The following is a 21,193-nucleotide window of genomic DNA, read 5'->3' as shown; positions in this document are numbered from 1 at the left end:
TATATATATACGTAGATAGATAGATAGAGATATAGTATACACGAATACATACCTCCACATCAGTATATTAATATAACATGGTATTTGACTGTTAGAAACCAAGAACTATTGGTACATCTCTGCTCCTTACCACTACCATAACTTCCTTCACCATCATTATTTCTACATTTATCAAGGGCTGAGCACTTCGTATGGGCTATCTTATTTAAACTTCTCTGAAGTCTGTAAGTAGGTACTAGTGTTGCCCTCATCTTACAGATGAGGAAACCAAGTATTTTACCTACCACCTTGCAACAAGTCAACATAAACTCCTTATTACTGTACCATACCCTACCGTACCATATTACCACACAAAGCCAAAAATGAGTGAGAATTTTATCCAGTCAATAGCCAGGGCATGTTTTTTAACAAGGGGCCTTAACATGACACAAGAACACTGAGTGGGCTTTGGCAAGAACATTCTGGTAATCATTAACTCAATTGTTGAAAATGTTTCACTCCCTGTTTTAATAATTCCTATGGCTGACAGCTGGTATCCTCATTATGGGATGGTTAATACTTCACTGAGCCTGGCAAAGTGCTGGTCCCTCTTAGATGAGAACCATTTGAAGTTTTGTCATTATATTTATAGAAGATAGTTATGTATCTGATTTTTCTAATCAATAGTGAACGATTTGGTGACAATGAAAACAAGTACTTTTATGTATGTGTGTATGCCAAGGCTCACCAATTCAAGAAGACATAGATGCTCTATAAATTAGTGGGATAAAAAACCCAATAAGGATGTAGAATTTATTCTTCATTGATGGTATGAGGGAAAGAACATTTTGTGGGCACCTGCTGGTAATCTGGTCATATGCACAAGTCTTCTAAATAGCAGCATTACCTATGTGCCATATTGGCAGATTTTTCTTTTATTTTAGAATCTCGGGAAATATGAATCACCTCTCTTCTTTTTCAACACCACTATAGAAAGAATGTAATAGTCTGCTGAAAAGAATGGAGGTTTTTTTCCTTAGAAAAATGTCAGAGGGTCTGATTTATGTCAGCCTACTTTTTACAGAGGTATCAACATCACTGCCTCCCTAAATAACCACACTAAATGGCTGGAAAAGGGCAATCAAGGTGGCTGTCACATTCCAGCCAGTGGAAGTCAGGGCAACATCTGCTTTGCCTGCTGTTTTAGAAGTCGCTGAAGCAGTCTATAAACCAGAATTAAATTTCTGCTTTTTTCTTTCTTGTTGGTGGAGACTGTGTGAGAATTGCAATTACTTTGTTGAGGATGGCCTTTCTTTCTCTTTCTTTCTTTCTTTTTTTTAAATAAATTTATTGAGAGAGAGCAAGAGAGAAGGACACCCCAGCAGGGTATCAGGCAATGATCCTTTCTCTAGTCTTTCCAGTCAGCCAGGATACCAAGCACACATACGTGCATGCACACACACACACACACACACACACACACACACACACACACACCAGGATGTACAGGTCAATCTAGGAACTGAACCTTGATTTTCTGTACAGCTCCCAGCAGTGCAGAGCACTATGCTACTGCTGTACCACTGTATCTGGGCTGAGAATGGTCATTTATAAGTTAATATGTATAAAAAGAGTAGCTAGTATATATAAATAGTAAACTGTCAAAAAATAATATTACTGCTGGCAGGTGGTTTGGTGGTTAAGGTGCTGGAGTCCCACCTGGCTAACCGTGGTTCGAGTCCCAGACCTGGTGGCTTGCATTCTCACTTTGTCTCTCAAGCACAAGTGCCTTCTAGCAAATTAAACTATTAATAATAAATAAATTAAATAAATTAGTAATTAGGGAACCAGCAGTTAGCGTAATGGCTATGTCGCTGGACTCTCACGTAGTCGACCGCGGTTCGCGTCTCAGACCAGGTGGCTTAAATCTCACGCCAGGCACGTCTGCGTGCGTGCCCAAGATCCCGAGAGGAGAATGGAGGAGAAGGGACTGCGGCGTGACCATCCCCCCTGGGGGGTGATTTCTCGCTTTTTGTCTCTATGTATCTCTCTGTCTGGCGAGCGCACGCGCCCTATAGCGAAAACCTCTCAAAAAAAAATAATATTACTGACATTTGTAGGACATCTATATTTCTACACTGGCAAAAATCAAGTTACAAATCTCAGAAGCAAAGATTTACTAATGTTTCTTTACTTATTTTTTTCCATGAGAGAGAGACAGGTACCCTTAACAAGGTCCTTATAGCACAATGCACCATCAGCTTCAGCCAGCCTGGATTACAGGCTGCATGCGTACACAAGGAAGTCTTGGAATGCAAATCAGGACCTTTCCCATGTGGGTCCAGTTGCATTACTGATGTGTCACTGTCTGACCCATATATTAGTCAATTTTTTATGGATTACTTGAATTTTTCCCTCCATTTCCTTCTCTTTAACTTCTCAGCATTTTATTTATTTATTTATTTTGAGAATTTTTTTGCTATAGGATGCATGTGTTTGTTGGAGAGACAGAGAAAGACAGAGACAGAATGTGAGAAATGCACCCCCAACCCCCGCAAGGAGATTGGCCATGCTGTAATCCCTTCTTTATTCTCCTCTTGGGATTTTGGTCATAGACACACACGTGCCTGGCATGAGTTTCAAGTTGCCGTACCTGCGATTCAGACCACAGTTGGCTGCATGGGAGTCCAGCACCTTAATCACTGTGCCAAACACTGGCCCTAACTTCTCAGCATTTTGTATCACTTATCTTTTTCTTGTGCAATGAATAACTCTGAAAAGGCTTTCTTTTATTTCTTAGGATACAAAAGAACAAATGATTTATTCCATAAGTGGTCATTTAGCTATCTAGTGGGTCGATGGGAAAGTCATGACACACTTTTGCAAACAAAAACACAGAAAAACATGTCATGACTTTCCTGACAACCTAATATTCTGTGTCAAGCTCCACAGTAAAGTGATATGGCATACAGCAAAGTGGACATTAAAGGAGCCCATAGTCAAATGGAGAATAAAGACATGGAAACAGGTAGGAAAAGAGCATTTTCTATTGCTAGAAAACCAGTTTTTGTTTATTTTTATGTTAAGCAAAGGATGAGAGCAGTCTGGTTCCTTGGGAGAGATGGTCCACAGGTGAAACATGGTAGACTTTTAAAGGTGTATGGCAACCGGGAAGATGGAGACGAGAGAGCCGAGGCAGAGCTGTGCAAAGGAGGGAGGGCATGTGAGGTGAAAGAGTGGGCTCGGATGATTATGGTAGAGCTTTCCTATCTTCTGAAAAATTCCAACTTTAATCAGCATTCTGGTAGAGAAAAGGCTCTGTGGTTGTAACTTGGGGAAATGTCAGCTAAGAGAAAATCAGACAGGCTTCTAAACTATAAGACCTCATTAGTACACTCCCAAAGGGGAGGGCACAGAGCATGCAAGGTTCGCCTGCTTCACTTTCTAGTACAGTTCTGGAAGTAGAGCCCCTGGTGAGATCTCCAGCTCCTCAATGCAACAACCTAATAACTGTGTGGCATTGGGCAAATTATATAATCTTCCTGAGCCTCAGTTTCCTCATGCTCAAAAAAAAATTTTTCCCCTAATTGGGTTGTGAGTATGAAGTTACTTAATGCAACTAAAGTACCTTCTTAACACAATTCATTCACTGAAGTATTCAATTATCATTTGCTTTTTTTTTCTCATTTCATGCCATTATGTTGAAAATAACATGATGCTAATATAAAGCTGATTTATGTCTTGGGATGAGGTGGATCATTCTTGTCAAAGTCTATCATTGAATTTGAGGCTGTATGTCTAATTTTACACCATAAATCATACTTCTTATATTTTTAGAAAAGTAAAAAGTGCTTGCTACAAATCAGATATGGGAAACCAATTTAAACTTCAGTATATAAAGCACCAGCCCCCACATTTGATCTTTCTTTTTATAGGAAATGAAAAAATATGTATTAAGAACATAAAGAACACTGGCTTTCTTATAATCATGACATGTTAAATATTGCAAGTTGAAAAAGGGTTTCTTTGAGCTTAATTTTTGAGTAAAGCTCTTCAGCACCACCTCTCTGAGTGAGCAACATAATGCTCAAAGAATTATGGTGATAATTTCCTCTGCAATGAGACCTTTCCCATCCTAGGGTGTGGGGGTGCTCTGTAAGTCATTAATCCTTGCAGTACTTCAGAGGTATGAAGTGATGACAATTTACTGTCCTCGTGCAGAGATCAGTGTGGGAAAGGTCAGTGTCTGAACCTGGAAAAGAAGCATAAGCTCCCCCACGCTACGTCGACTCGAACCTCGCAATCACTTGTCTAAAGCAAGATTGTGATTAGGTCTCTCTGTTCTTTAGGGACACGCTTAATTTTTTTCTCTTCTGTAGTTCTTTATGCCATTTCTCACTTTCAATAAATCCAATTTACAAAAATTCAATCTGCAAAAGTCTAGGCTGATTCTCATTAATAACTGGCAGGAGGCACTCCTCTGAAAATTGCCAATTTAGCACAATAGAAAGCAACAGGAAAGAAAAGAAAGAAAAAAATAATCCACCTACCTATGGGGCATGAAATGAGAGCCAGTGGATAGATTCCTGCCTACTTTTAAAAAGGATCTGATTAAATGATAAAATTGATCACTGAGAGCGTATGTTTGACAGGACACTAGAATTTGGACTTTGATTCCCACTGCTCCTGCTCCTGCATCAATCATTTGAAGAGCTCTGAGAGGAAGCATGGAGTGAATTCAAGAACCACCTGAGATGTTCCAGAAAAGGGGAGAAACCAGCAGGCTCACTTTTATTTAACTGGCCTGTTTAATGACCATGCTACCTTTTTTATGGCCTGCCTTTAACATAATTTTGATGAGGTTGTAAAGGCAAACCTCTACTGCCCCACTCTCTGCCCTTTGTCCCTGGTCCCTCCACCCTAATGGCTGCTGTGGAATGAAAACTTGTTAAAAATCTGTTTTAGAGAATTTGCTGGGTTTAAACACACTCCAAATAATGACCAATCTGGGCAGTTTAACAAGGTGCCAATATCAAAGAATATCACTGGAAAAGATAAAGTACCACTGGAAATGTAAAGACATGTGAAAAATGTACTTTTACTATGATTTCTCATGGGGGAATGTCTTTTTCTTTTCCTTTTTAAGAGAGAGATTTTTGCTATAGGGTGTCTGTGTAGGCTGGAGAGACAGAAAAAGACAGAGAGACAGAAAGTGAGAAATCACCCCAGGGGAGATGGTCCTGCCACAGTCCCTTCTCCTCCATTCTCCTCTCAGGATATTGGGCATGCATGTACATTCACCTGGTGTGAGTTTAAGCCGCTGGGTCCAGGATTCAAACTGCGGTTGACTATGTAGGAGTTCAGTGACGTAACCATTACGCTATCTGATGGCCCTTCCCATAAAGGAATTTCTACATGTCAGGGCTGCACTTAACCACTTACAGGAGCAGCCGGGGGCCTGGAGAAGAACTAAGCAGGTGGCAGTTGCTGATCATGCATGTGCCTGATTACAGGGTCTCCAGGAGAGGACACTACTGGCAGTGACTCTTGCTATGCAGAAATTTGGGATCAGGACAGGGATATCTTTTGGTTTTTCAAAGAAAAAGGAAATGTAGATTCTTAAGTTAAAATCTCATTTATCTCTTAAACTGGGGTCTAATTAAAATTTCCTGTGGACAAGCAATTAGGCAAAAGCAGGTTACTAGTTCTAAGCTTCTGCTGAGTGAGCATGGCAGGGCAAATTTAATAAGCTAGCATGTGCACGCATGCTTGTGTTTTTAGGATGGTGGATGGCTGGATACAGTCAAACTGATGCAGGAAAATTATGATTCAGCAAGCTGAGGTGCATGAGCCCAAAGGCCAATGAATAGCGGTGAACCTGATTCTTTATCTCATGTTTACAAAGAATAAGAGACACAGACACAGAGAAGGAACAGTAAAGTGGAAAGTTTATTAAGAGAGGGAAGGAAGATCAGAGCTCCCAGGCAGGGAGATGGTCCTGGAAAATAATGGGTTACCAATAAAAAAATGAGGTGAGGGATTTTCATTTGCATCAGAGGAGCTGTTTGGGCTTGTTTTGTTGTTGTTTTTTGTTTTGTTTGTTTGTTTGCTTGTTTTAGGCTCATTCAGTCTCTGAGAAGTTGACTTTATGTGAGAAGAGAGAGGCAGCTTACAAAAAGACTGGCTATCATCTTGAGGAGAAATGCCAGCTCACTGACAACCTAAATACTGCTCAAAAGGAACTCACAGGGAATGAGTCATCTGTCAGGAGTGCTGCTATAGGATGAGGGAGCTGGTCTGTGCGGTGTAAAATCCTAGGTTCTTGGTTCCAGATCTCTAAGACTAGAGACCTGTACTAAGATGCGGAATGAAAAACCACAAACACTTGTAAAGTAAGGAAAAGAGAAGTTTCAATAGAAAAGAAAAGCGTGCAGGTGGGCAGCTACCAGAGAAGGACAACTGCATTGGGTATGGGATTCGTTGTTACATTTATCCTCAGAGTTGCTAACGGATATTTAGCAGAGGAAGGTCCGTCATGGTATCTGGCTTCTTTGTTTGGAATTTGAAGGCTTTTTCCTGTGCTTTCAAATATTTCTCTCAAGTGAGGAATTCAATTACCTAATTGCATATGCCCAGTGCGGTCTGAAAGTATGAGTGTCCATATCTGGATGTACTACCCAATTATTAATAGTTTATTGCCCCAGTGGGAATCAAGATGTTGACTTACAGTCCCATCCTGCAGTGAATTTTTGTGTATATATCTGGGATGGCAGAAGGGAAAATAACCTTTCCAGAGCCAAGAACCAGGTGGGGGGAAGGATTTTAGAGAGGGAATAGGGGCCAGCAGATGGAGTAGCAGTTATGTTGCTGGACTTCCACATGGCTAGCTGATATTTGAGTCCCAGATCCAGTGGCTTGACACTTGCGCTGGGTGCATGTGCATGTGTGCCCAAGAATCCAGGAGAATGAAGGAGAAGGAATTGCTGTGTGGCCATCCTACTGGGGGTGATTTCCCACTTTCTATTTCACTGTCTGTGTGTCTCTCTCTAACAAGCCCACATGCCCTAAGGTAATTTCACTGTCTGTGTCTCTCTCTCTCTAACAAGCCCACATGCCCTAAGGTAAAAACTTCTTGAAAAAAAAAAAAAAAAAAGGAGAGGATCTGGTTGCATTTCATGATAGGCTGTGATCAATCAAGCAAGGTGTAAAACTGCTCTGGTTGTAAGAAGCTCTCTGTGTGAGCAAGCAATAGAGCTAATACTTGATTTCTAGTGAGAACAGTCACTTTTAGGTGATTCTAGGAACTCAACTATTTTTAACACTCTTAGGAAAAATATAAGTAATCTCAGGGCAAAATACTGTAACATACTCTCATATGTCTTAGAAAACAACAATGACAATGATGACGTGTTTATGTCACACAGTTTTATGTTTGTGTATATAAATATGTTTGTGTGTATATATGGAGAGAAACAGAGAATAAATGGTGTAGCAAATTATTAAAGTAGATGAATCTGAGCGAAAGCTACACAACAGTTCTCTTTTAGTCTATTCCATTGTCCATAACAGAAAATATCTGCATCTATCTAAAAAGGATAAAAGTTTATTCAATTCACTGTTTGGAGGTTCAATGTCAAAGGGCCATTTCTGGTGGGAGTCTTTCAGAGTCCAAAGGCATCCCAACATGAGACCCAGGGCAGAGCAGGGTAGCTGAGTCTGTGTGTGTCCTGGGCACCTCTCTCTTTATAAACCCACCAGGCGTCAATCATAGATGCCTCACCCTAATCACTTAACCATGCACAAAAGCCTTACTTTTTGACAGCATGATGATAAAATGTTTCCTCTTCATACCCACACAGACATCGCTCCACATATGAATTGGGGGGAGGGGTGGACACAACCATAGCAGCTTTTTATACTATTCTTGCAAATGTTCTATAAGTTAAAATTAGTTTAAAGTTAAAAAAAAAAAAAGAAAAGTGTGACTTAGTGTAAGTAAAAATTCTACTGCAGATTGTTGTTATAAAAGTTAAGAAAAGCTACATTTACCCAGCTTGGGTTGAAAAACAGGTGTGCTGTGCTAGGATGATTGCTGGCAAATTTTACCAAAAATATCGCACAGTGGGTTTCAGTCTAAAGTCAAGATACAATAGAAAGTGAGTCTGGTACATTTTATGTTTTCTGGAATGACACTATCAAGGTCCCAAGAGAAACCTAATGTCTAGTTCAAATCTATTTTTTGAAGGAACACAAGATTGCCTTCTACTCCCCACTTTCAGTGTGTGTAAAATTTATAACAGAAATTAAGAAGATAATTCACTTTCTATATCTACCTTGACAGAAATCAGCTGTGTGCTAATTTCTCTTTTCTTCTAAAGATTATTTTATGTCACATGCAATTATTTTATGTTTTAATTCGTTCCCATGCATGATATGTTGCTTAATCCAGGGTAGTAGAGATAGTTAATAGATGCAGTGATGCTAAAATAATAGGGTATTGCATAAAACTTTAGGCATTTCATTGGGCCTCCCTCTCACTCCCATCCTGCATTAAAAAAGCACAGGAGAAAACCTCTAGAAGGTTTATTAAATCAAACTTTATGCAGACTGACTTTTTGCTCTTCTTTTTAAAGAATTATTTTATTTAACTATTTAATTTGACTAGAGAGGGAGGGGAGGAGGGAGAGAGAGAGAAAGAGAGAAAGCAAGCCACAGTCAGCCATGTGGGAGTCCAGCACCCCTTAATCACCATGCCACCTGCTGTAACCACCATGCCACCTGCCAGCCTCATTCTTTCTTCTTTCTAGTTGGAGGCAGGTCTGGGCATCACTGTAGTCTCTCTCTTTTTTTTTTCCTTCATTTTTTTAAGAGAGATGTTTGCTATAGGGTGTGTGTACATGTCAGAGACAGAGAGAGACAGAGATCAGAGAGACAGAAAGTGAGAAATCACCCCCCCCCCGGGGGGGGGAATGGCTATGCTGCAGTCTCTTCTCCTTCATTTTCTTCTCAGGATTTTGGGCATGCATGCACATGCACACGCACCTGGCTTGAGTTTTAAGCCACCAAGTCTGGGACTCAAATCACAGTCGACTGCATGGGAATCCAGTGACATAACCATTATGCCACCTGTTGGTCACAACTTTTTCATTTTTATGTCTGTTAATGGTGTGCTTTTTAAATCTTGATTCCCTCCCTCCTATTCCCCCATTGCCCACCACCCTCCCATACTGTCTCTAGTATCCACAATTGTTCTTCATGCTTCTGTACCTTCCAATCTTTCAGTTTCTGCCAAAAAGTGCAGACATTTGGCATATATTAAGTGGAAACATACAATGTCTCTCTTTCATGGTCTGATTTGCTTCAATTAGCTTTATCTTCCATATTCATCCACCTTCTATCAAATGCTAGGATCTCATTTTTTTTTTTTTTTTTTTTTTTTTTGTGGCTGAGTAGAATTCCATAGTGTATATGTCTCACATTTTTTCCAATTCATTAATCTGTTTGGGTTGATTTGGGTTGATTCCATGTCTTAGTCATTACGAACAGTGAAAAGGGAGTAAACATGGATGTGCAAGTGTTTTTTCCAACTGAGTGTATTCCTATCCTTTGGGTAATCAGGAGTGGAATTGCTGGATCCTATGGTAGTTCTATTGGTAGGTTTCTGAGGAACCTCTATATTATTCTCCTTAGGAGTTGTACTAATTTATATTTCCACCAAAAGTGTAGGAGAGTTCTCTTTTCCCTATAGCCTCTCAGGTTCTCATCATTCTTTCTTTTTTTCTTTCTTTCTTTTTCTTTCTTTCTTTCTTTTTTCTTTTCTTTTTTTTTTTTTTTTTTTTTTTAGAGGTTTTTTCTATAGGGCACATGCATTCACCAGAAAGAGAGATGCAGGAGACAGAAAGCAAGAAATCAACCCTCAGGGGGGATAGCGGGGGATAGCCACGCCGCAATCCCTTCTCCTCCACTATCCTCTTGGGATCTTGAGCATGCATGCATACATGCCCGGGGTGAGTTTAAGCCACCAGGTCTGGGACTCAAACTGCAGTTGACTACATGGGAGTCCAGCAACATAGCCATTATGCCAATTGCTGGTCCCCATTCTTTACTTTTTAAATCTTAGCCATTGTGACTGGAGTTAAATGGTATTTCATTGTGGTTTTAATTGGTTCTCAAATATCACTGTAGTTTCCTAACATTCTTAGTAACAATGTATCTTCTAAGAGTTGTACTGAGCAAAGCAGTTAGATACAAGGTCCAGGCCAGCTCAGTGTTGTAAATTAAGTAGTTGTTACTATGTTTTGGTGACTGTAGCCAGTGAGATGTGGGAATCCAGAGTCTTGTTATTTCTAAGTCTTGAGAAGTTGATCGTCAGATTTGTTAGGCTGACAGATTTTGATTTTTAAAAAAATTTTAATATTTACCATAGGATGTGTGTTCTCATCAGAGACAGAGACAAAGAGAGAGAGGGAGAAAGCACCACCCAGGAGGATGACCATGCCACATGATATTTTATGAATGTAAGCACATACACTCAGCATGTGTTTCAAGTTGTCAGGTTCAGGACTCAAACTGCACAATTGGCCAATAGGATCCAGCTGCCTAGACACCGTACCACCTGGCGAGCCCCAAATCCCAATTTTTTAATGTTCAAAATTTATAGATATCAAAATATACGTGGATCAATTTTATGGAGACATGCAAATCTCATTTTCAACCTGAATCTGACTTTGGGTGACCTATTAGCCATATCCACCCAGGGGTCCTATATGGACCAAATTGTGTCCCACATAATTCATATATTGAAACCATGTAAAACATGTCATGACTTTCTCAATGATCTAACAGTAAGAGAGAGAGATACCAGGACTGAGGAATACAGAAGAAAGGCTGTATGAGGACAGGGAAAGAAAGTAGCCATCTGAAAGCCAACAGAGCCGGTCTCACCAGAACCCAACCCCACAGACAGCTTGATCTTGAACTTCTAAGCCTCCAGAACTATGAAAAAATACACTTGTGTTGTTTAAACCACTTGGTCTGTGGTATTCTAATATTATGGCAGCTTGAACAGAATAACAGGTCTATTGTCTTTCTTTCTGAAGTGAAGTGGCTATTAGGGATGAGACATATTAGATCATAATTTATCTCTATCTGAAATACTGTTGTCAGAGTCTCTGTCATAGCTTTATTGCTGTCTGTCATCCACATTTCTCCAAGTTCATGGAGAAGATTCAGGGTCTATGAATTTGCATGGGCAAAAATTTTATTGCTATTTCCACTCATTTTATCAGAATTGCAGCCTTTCTTTGTTGGCAACAAACTGCAGTAGGATAGATCAACCATAACTGGGACTTTGCCACTAATGGAAAATAAAATCCCATATTACTAAATCATACCATAGCTGTTGCAGGTATTGCAAATAATCATTTATTCTTAACACTATTTTTAAATTGACAATTATCAGAGCCACAGCTCATTTTTATTTTATTCATTAAAAAAGCACATATACTGCAAGTGTGTTTTTAATATGTTGATAACTTTATTTTACTACAATTGGCTTCTTTGCAATTTTATGTATTTTATTTTATCCATTTTAAAGCAGTATGTTAAGAGGCAGTCACAGGTATCAATCTGCTGCAAAGTATCCATGATGCAGAAAATATAATCAAAACTAGCATTTCAAGGTTACTACAAATAGACCGGCCACTTCCCAGGATAAACTGAACTTTGTTCTTTAAAACAGGCATAATGAATAAATGAAGCATGAACTCAAGCTGTTTGAGCAAGTTGATTTGATGATCCTGTGTTGCCAATACTAATTTATGGTATGGGGCCCATGATGGGTCCAGCCAGTGTGTCACCCAGCAAAAGTGTTTCCCATTCAAGTAGCCCAGCATGCCCTCAAGCTATCCCCTTTCTGTCATATGCAAAAGTTTAGCAGCTAAGCCATCTTCCTTTTTATACCATGGCTTATTCAACTTTTCCTTGCCAGACCACCAACTCTAAGGATGAAGGCAAAAATGAGTCTGTTTTGCTTTCAGCTGAGACCAAAATATGCAGGAGTTTCTAGATCTCAGCTGGTGCTTGGAAAGGTAGATGCTGGGGTGAGAACACAGCAAAGCATTGTGTAATGGAGTTCTCTCTTAACCCAGCTAAGCACATTGCCTGTCTGGGCCCAGCTCACTGAGTTCTGTTCTTGTCCCTGTTTCCTCACCCAGTATCCTCATTATCTGCTCTTCCCTGCTCCTCCTATCTGACTGCACTTAATATTTAGTTCCAAGTCACATTTCACCTCAAAACAGAATAACGCTATTTTTTTTTTCTAAAGAGAGAAAGATTTTTGCTATAGGCACGTGCGCTTGTTGGAGAGAAACAGAGACAGACAGACAGAGACAGAGACAGAAAGTGAGAAATCATCTCCCCCAGGGGGGATGGCCACAACCCCTTCTCCTCCATTCTCCTCTAGGGGTCTTGAACACACATGCACACTCCCCTGGCATGAGTTTTAAGCCACCAGGCCTGAGACTCCAGCTGCAGTTGACTATGTGGGAGCCCAATGATGTCACTATTAGGCCATCGGCTGGTTTCAATGCTGTATTTTTATATTTTATCAAAAATGTGTTGCTATTTGTCAATTATTGTGCTAATTCATGCCTAAAATACCTCATTGTATCCTCCTAATAAACCTATGAAATGGATATTGTGGTTATACCTGCTTTCCAGAGGAGAAAACTGAGACTGGAGACTACCCAATTTCAACATAATATAGAGCCATGAGTTTCTTGATGATGTGGGTATGTTCTAAGAAAGGCACTTTTGTCCTTGTGTGAACATCATAGAGCACTTACCCAAATCTAGATGGTACAGCCCACCACACACCTGGGATATTTGGTCCAGCCTACATACGCCTTATGGACGATGGTCCTCCATGCAGTTCATCACTGACGGAAACACCATTACGCAATGCATGACTGTTTTTAGCAAATAGAAAGAAGACTCTAATCTAGCTTGCTCCAGCTCTGGAGCCTCTGCCTCTTCACACTCCATTGGGAAAAATGCCTAACTTCTTTGAATTATGAATTTATCACCTATTAGATAACAAATCATAGATGATTTATTAGGTCATATTCAACAGTCTATAGCTTTCTAATGCAGAGGGAGATCGCATTTTGTAACAGCTTCTGTGTGCAAGCAATTTTACAGTGCTGTCATTCTTGTTTATAACAACTTGATGAGTTGATGGGAGACTTGAGTTCAGAAAGTGAAATGACTTGCTCAAGGTCACACAGATGGTAAACAAAAGAATTCAAATCAGAATCCTGTTCTGTCTAACTGTAATCTGCTATACTTAGGTTGCTCTATGATTCCATCAATCTCCCCAGGCCATACCAGGCATAGGGTTGATGCAAATAAACACATGAACCAAAAAAGAAATTTCAATTTACCACAATTCCCTGCTTCTCTTTAGCAGTGGGCAGTGGCCTACTGGGCCTGTGCTCATAACTTGAGGAGGTAGTGATTTAGTCATCTCTGCTACACTGGAGTGCTGTTTGTGCCAAGTCTGTCCTGGGCATTACAGAGCCTTCCAGAGAGATGCACATGCTCACAGTCTACAGCTCACTTGATCTGCAATCCAATACGTGACCACTTGTGTTAGCCAGGGTAACGTACCATTACAACAGCTCTTTTCTTAGTGCGTGCCTACTAAGTCTGCCCCAGGTCTTGGTCTCCAGTACTCTCTCTGGTTAATCCCCATTTATAGGAACTGATTACCACGTGCGTATCAGGGATAACTGCCACATGCACTGTAGACTCTGAGTCTTCTCTGAGATAGTCTTGGTTTTCTTAACAATGTCCTTCTAACAAAACAACAGAGAAATGACCACAGTTTGATTGTGCTCTTTAGCAATGGATCTTTGAAAGGCAGACTAATTATCACTTTTTTTCCAGAGAGAGATTTTTGCTATAGGGTGTGTGCACTTGCCAGAGAGACAGAGAGTGAGAAATCACCCCTCGGGGTGTGGGGGGTTGCCATGCCGCAATCCCTTCTCTTCCATTCTCCTCTCCAGATTTTGGGTACACACACACACACACACACTTGGCATGAGTTTTAAGTCACTAGGTCTGGGACTCGAACTGTGGTCGACTACATGGGAGAGCCCAGCGGCATAACCATTACGCCTTTTGCCAATCCCTAATTATGTCACTTTTTAAAGTTATCTAATTCCAGTGAGATTTTACCCATTAGATCTTATCTGGCAGTGGAAGAGAAGTTAAATAATCCCAATGATCATTTCTGGAAGAAGAGAAAGATGAGAAAATGCTTTCTTTTCCTGTGGTTGGAAGGCTTTTGAGGAAGCATTTCTCTTTTTTGTCACTCCTGGAAAAGAAAAATCTATACAAATCTTGTCAAGGAGAGTGTTTCACATCTTTTTTGGCAATATGCATGGTTTGAAGTGGGGGTGAGGGACAGGGATTTAGACATAAAACTCTCTCAGACTTTAAGGCAAGTTGTTTCAGTAACACTGAGAATCATTTACAAAATCTGGTGTTGGGTACCTTTGAAATAAATGGCATTGTTTTTCTATGTCATCCTCTCTTGTCGCTTTAATTAAAACAAATAATGGACATGTTCAAAAAAATGAAAAGCAATCCGCAAGCTATACCCATTTTGTACTTGCTAATTTTTCAAGGCTTCTAAAATAAAAGAAACTTTAAGTGACAGTCTGTGATCTATGTTCTGCTCTTAGTAGAGTTCTTCCTTATTCTTATTAAATCCTTGGGGTACATATAAGCAACTTACTCACTCCTTTCTTAGAAAGATTTTTGCTATAGGACATGTGTACTCTCCAGAGAGACAGAGAGCAAGTGGGAAATCAGCCCCCCCCCCGGGGAGGGATGGGCATGCCACAATCCCTTTTCCTCTATCCTCCTCTTGGGATTGTGGGCACACACACATATGTGCTCAGCATGAATTTCAAGCCTCTGGGTAGAGACTCAAACTGTGGTCAGCCATGTGGAAGTCCAGCAATGTAACCATTACACCATCTGTGGGTCTCACCCACTCTCTTTTATTCCCTCTCTCCCTCTTCCAATATCCCATATGGTTTGGGCTAGAGTCATATGAAAACAGTGAGTAGGAAGTTTGGAACAGAGAATGATCTTAGTCCTCAAGTAGATACTGAGTCTGTGTTCTGGGACCATTTATGTTTACTTATTGCATGGAGGGAGATCTTTTTTAGATCTGAAAATAGTCCTATCTGCAGTAGACAGCTTTACTCTAGCTACTTAAGGCTAGGTGCATGACTGGAAGGTGCACATTCACTAGGGTAGTAAGTCAGGCAGACCTGGCTTCTAACTTTTGCTCTGTAACTAACAAACTCCATGGCCTAGGGCAAAGCCCGGAATAACTCCAGTTCTCAGTGTCTGCAACTGTTTCTCTGCAGTAATATCCCCTTCCTCATAGTGTCTGTTTGTAGAATTCAAGCTCTGTAAGGTCAATCTTGTTTGCTGATGTATCCTTGTACTTAGCATAGAGGGCATGGCATGTAGTTGGTACTCAATAGCTGTGAATTGATAAATGATGATTAAATTCTTAGCATAGTTCTAGTCTAATAAATGATAGTGGCTATTACTATTATTTTCCATGTGTATTTTCTAACTGGCCTCATACAGACTAAATGGGACACATGATTGACAGCCCTCTGCTGCTATTATAATACCTGGAGGTTTTCTTTTTGTTTTTCTTTTTCTTTTAGAGGTTTTTGCTATAGGGCGCGTGCACTCGCCAGAAGGACAGAGAGGGGCAGAGAGACAGAAAGCAAGAAATCACCCCTTGGGGGGATGGCCTTGCCACAATCCCTTCTCCTCCATTCTCCTCTCAGAATCTTGGGCACGCATGCACACGGGCCTGGCGTGAGTTTAAACCACCAGGTCTGGGACTCCAAATATGGTCGGCTACATGGGAATCCAGCAACATAGCCATTTTGCCAACTGTTGATCCTTCCTGGAGTTTTATTATCTTAAACATTTTCAAGTCTTTTTGAAAAAATTTCAGTGAAAATTTTAAATATGTATTGAGTGCAATCATTATGTTCAATGTCACAGTTTTTTTTTATAATTTCTCAAAAATATTTGTGTTTTAAATGGGAAAATGGATGCTGACACTTCCCCTTACAAAACTTAAAATTCCACCAAAGAAATGACATGGACCATTAACAGCTAAAATGATACAGAATTTTAGGAATTCTTTACCTCAGTATGGAACAATCGCTTTATTATTATTTTATTTAGCTCCTAGTTACTTTATACATAATACGGTTTGCAAAACCTTGTTGAAATTTTAGAGAAATCCCCTTCTTCTGTTGCATTTAATAGAAATTTCAGGTGTTTACAAAGTTCTCATACTGAGTGATCATGTTTCAGGTCTTGTGAAAAAGGGATGATTTCATACTTAAGAAGGAGTCTTCAGGGGACCAGCATTAGCATAATGGCTATGTTGCTGAACTCCCATTTAGCCGACTGTGGTTCGTTCAAGTCCTGGACCTGGTAGCTTAAACTCATGCCAGGCGTGTAAGGGTGTGTGCCCAAGATCCCGAGAGGAGAATGGAGGAGAAGGGATTGCGGCGTGGCCATCCCCCCTGGGGGGTGATTTCTTGGTTTCTATCTCTCTGTCTCTCTCTGTCTTTCTGGCAAGTGCACGTGCCCTATAGAAAAAATCTCTCAAAAAAAAAAGAAAGAAAGAAAGAAAAAAAGGAGTCTTCAATTAGTTACTTACTCACAGTCAAGTCAGATATGGTCAAGGAGAGAGTTGGGGAATGAAGGGGGTTAAGAATTGATGGAACCACAGACAATTCCAGAAACTTTCAGTCAGGCTCTCTGGAAAAATGCAATAAGACTGGATAAAGTTTAAGACCCCTAAGGCACTGTTTCTTGTAGTATCTTAGGAAGAGTCCTCACACTATTCATTAAAACTGCAGATTTTGAGGCTTCAAAACAAACATTTTGGAATAGAAGACAAAAAACTATATTTAAAAATAAACCTCCATGTAGAAGCCCTCAGTACTAAAGCACACAAACTCAGGATAAACTTAGATCAATAATAAGAACTGTCGTTTACACAGCCCTCAGACTGAAGCAAACCTCTTTTAAAAAAAATAAATATACAATTTATTTAACATTCAAATTTCCTTAAGACAGGTACAATATGGCAATTTAATAAATATTTTTTAAAATTTTTAAGAATTATTTTATTATTATTATTATTATTTAATTTGACCAGACAGAAACAGCATATGACAGAGGAAAAGTGAGAAAGCAAGCCACCAAGTCTGGGACTCAAAGCATGGTTGGTCATGTGGGAGTCCAGTGCCTTTACCACCATGCCACCTGCTGACCCCAATTTAACGACGATATAACCTGACTTAGGTTATAATTGCTTTTTTTTTTTCTTTTGGAGAGGTTTTTGCTATAGGGTGCGTGTGCTCGCCAGACAGAGAGACAGAAAGCAAGAAACCCTTCTCCACGAGGGATGGCCACGCCGCAATCCCTTCTCCTCCATTCTCCTCTCGGGATCTTGGGCATGCACGCACATGCGCCTGGTGTGAGTTTAAGCCGCCGGGTCCAGGACTCGAACCGCGGTCGACTACATGGGAGTCCAGCGACATAGCCATTGCACTAACTGCTGGTCCCAGGTTATAACTGTTTGCCAGGACTTAGCAACAAGGTCTCTTTCATACTTGACACTAATTAAAATCTTTATTGAGTAAATACAGTGTCAAATAAAATATATTAAAATGCTTTCTAAAAATAAAGTTATTGTTTTTTTATTGATACATAGTAATTATACATATTTATGGGGTACAGTGTGTTTTTTTATTATATGAATATAGTGTGCAATAATCTAATCATGATAATTTGTATATCCATCACCTCAAATATTTATCATTACTTTGTGTTGGAATCATCTGAAATATTCTCTTCTAGCTGTTTTGAAATATATAACAAACTGTCATTAACTATAGTCACGCTACTACGCTATAGAACACTAGAACTTATTCCTCTTTTCTAACTGTAATTTTCTATCTGTTAACCCACAGTTCCCTATTTTCCCCTCTTCCTATCCATTTAGTCTCAAGTAACTACTATTCTACTCTATTTCTATGAGTTTAACTTTCTAAGTTTACACATAGAATGAGAACATGTGATATTTCCTTTTCTGTTCATAAGATGTGTACACCCAACATTTTAAGTTTTACGATAAGTGTTGTATCATAACTTCTGATCAAATTCTGTTGGCCACAACTAAATGCCATGGCCACAGCTAACCACTAGGAAGGCCATAAAATGTGGTCACTCTATGAGCAGCCATGGGCCAGGCTGAACTTGTAGTCAGAGACAATTCTCTTAGAAAAAGAAGCTTATTATTACTTTTAAAATATTATTAGAGGAAGGATAATGGGCAGAATTTTTATTTCATTTTTCACTATTCATTTAGTAGTCTCTCATACATTTTTCATAGGAATCAGTATCATTTTTTTTTTTTTGAGAGAGATTTTCGCTATAGGGCGCGTGCGCTCGCCAGACAGACAGAGAGAGACATAGAGACAGAAAGCGAGAAATCACCCCCCAGGAGGGATGGTCACGCTGCAATCCCCTCTCCTCCATTCTCCTCTCGGGATCTTGGGCACGCACGCACACGCGCCCGGCGTGAGTTTTAAGCCACCGGGTCCGGGACGCGAACCGCGGTTGACTACGTGGGAGTCCAGCGACATAGCCATTACGCTAACTGCTGGTTCCCGAGGAATCAGTATCATTTTGAAAGAGAAGAACGAATGTGTTCAGCCAGAAAGAGCATGTAGAACTAACAGAAATGTAGAGAAAGACCCCAAATTTGGTAGTAGACATCAAAAGTGAAGAGCATGGGAAGAGAAAGAAAAGAGATGAGGGAGGAGCAACACAGGGCATGGTCTTGATTTTTAATTGTCTGGATTTGGTGTGCCTTTTTAGTTTTTCTCCAGAGTTTTGTCCTAGTGATGGTTGTATTACAACACTATGAAAAAAAGTCCCTGTAAAGGTCCTGGGGGTTAATTTTGGATGCCAGGGAAACTGCCAGGATTCACATCAACTTCCACTGATTCCTGAGGGAAATTCTTGACAGATGTGAGAATCCACAAGGACTCTGGCCTCCAAAGGCTGCAGCCCAGACAGTCTCAGCCCTCATTCTATTTCCAGACCCAGTCTCCTTAGCTCGCATATCCTTTAAATTCTGAGCTATCCCAGAGGAACAGACTCAAGCCCTCTTTTACAGTTTTAGTAATACAAAGTCCTCACTTGCACACTCAGAAATCTTGTGTCACTTTTTTGAATTTATTTCATACTTTTTAAAGCACATCAATATGACTTCATAACTGCAAGGTAAACTGATAGAAATAAAAACTAAGGTGATGATTTGAAGGGTGACTTATTTTTTTTCTTATTCTGTGGTCTCTCAGAGTGACATCTCTGTAATTATTTTTCCTATATTCATTTTAATAGTTCTCAAGACAGTTCTCAAAATGAGCCACCAAATACAGCAGATTAAGTGGAAAGGATGAAATGGCTACGTGACAAAATGCAGATGAAAATGGTTACAATTTGCAGGTCTAGTTGATTAAAAACAAAGCCAATATCTACTAAGGCTCTCCTAGGATAAAAAAAGTAAATAAAATTTTGATGGTACATACTTATGTTTAAATTCTACTTATACTTAGTTCTCCAGATGCTAGTTTTGAAGGAGCAATGGAGAGAGAGCAGAATAAAGTAATAAAATACTTTCTTTGAGTCTATTCTATAAAGCCCAACCTAGAAATGTTAAAATTACATTGAGTTAAACAGGTAAATGCAATGTGACCCCAAATATCTGACCACTTCAGGGAGACAATTTTCTCATCAGTAATAGGCAGAAAAAGGGTCAACTTCTTTTTTTTTTTTTTTTTTTTAAGAGAGCTTTTTGTTATAAAGTGCTCATAGGAGAGACACAGACAGATGAAGAGATAGAAACTAAGAAATCACCTCCCAGGAGAATAGCTACACTGCAATCCCTCCTCCTCTCAGGATTTTGGGTATGCATGCACACTAACCTGGCTTGAGTTTTAAGCCACTGGGTCCAGGACTTGAACCACAGCTGATTATGTGGGAGTCCAGTGATACAATCATTACTCCATCTGCTGGTCCCAAAAGGGTCAAATTCATAATTCTTGCCTTTTTTTCCCTTCTGAAATAATATTGTTTCACTCAGTTAATAGAAATAAAGACATTCTAGAAGCAAGCATTAGACCCAAGCATTGTCATCTTTTGTTGTGAAACAGCATAGGACACAGGTGTTATTTCTGCTGACCATTATCTGGTTGGCCTCCTTCTTTAAACTATACCCTTCTTCACTGTAAGGATTATCCTTTGCAACTCTCATTGAATGTGATTCCCTGGATTTTCCTGGATCTCCTCTAGGGCTGGAATGAGGTATGGCTCAGAACAACCAGTTAGATTATCACGGGTTTCTCTCCACAGTGATTGGTTCAGGAGAGGTCATATGATCTATCCAGAGCTAATAGAAGCATAGAAACTTTCACAAGTAGTGCTTGTAGGAGCCTTACTGTAGCTTCTTTCCCATTATAAGGAAGATTCCAGAACAGCTGTGGGCCTCTATATAGAACATGAAAATGAAGTTGGCCCAGTAATATGAAGAGATGACTTGAGACCTGAATCCACCCAGGTAGAGTGAGTTTTACACCATGACTTTTTGGTTATATGAAGCAAAATATCTCCTTTGCACTTAAACTAGTCTGGAACCAATTTTCTACTACTTGCATTAGAAAAAATGAAAATCTTAGATGATCATATAGAATACATCGAACCTAAGCACTGAGGTGGAATGGGACAAAACAGAACACTGAAATGAAGACTAGTAGAAATCAATTCACTGCATGTATGCCAAGAAAATGCTTACTTTGGGGTATTAGGAAATGAAGCTGACTACAAAGGAAGGCAGATGACCCTCCTAGAAATTTTTTTCTCAGTTGCTGACCTAAGCAAATATAATTACTGATCTGGCCAGTTTCTCAGTCCAGTCTTCTCCCACTTCCTTTTCTTTTTTTTTGGGGGGGGGGAGAGGATTTTTGCTATATGCGCGTGCACTCGCCAGAAAGACAGAGAGAGATAAAGAGACAGAAAGCGACAG

At 39.9% G+C, this 21,193-nt stretch overlaps 1 pseudogene; it reads left to right on the top strand.

The window, feature by feature from the left end:
• The first annotated feature begins 2,940 nt into the window (after positions 1-2,940).
• Positions 2,941-21,193, top strand: part of LOC102501498 (corepressor interacting with RBPJ 1 pseudogene) — a 45,243-nt pseudogene continuing 26,990 nt past the window's right edge.

Source organism: Tupaia chinensis, unplaced genomic scaffold, assembly GCF_000334495.1.
Source record: "Tupaia chinensis unplaced genomic scaffold, TupChi_1.0 Scaffold000185_1, whole genome shotgun sequence".
NCBI lineage: Eukaryota > Metazoa > Chordata > Mammalia > Scandentia > Tupaiidae > Tupaia > Tupaia belangeri.
This window is presented reverse-complemented; position numbering and strand designations above follow the sequence as displayed.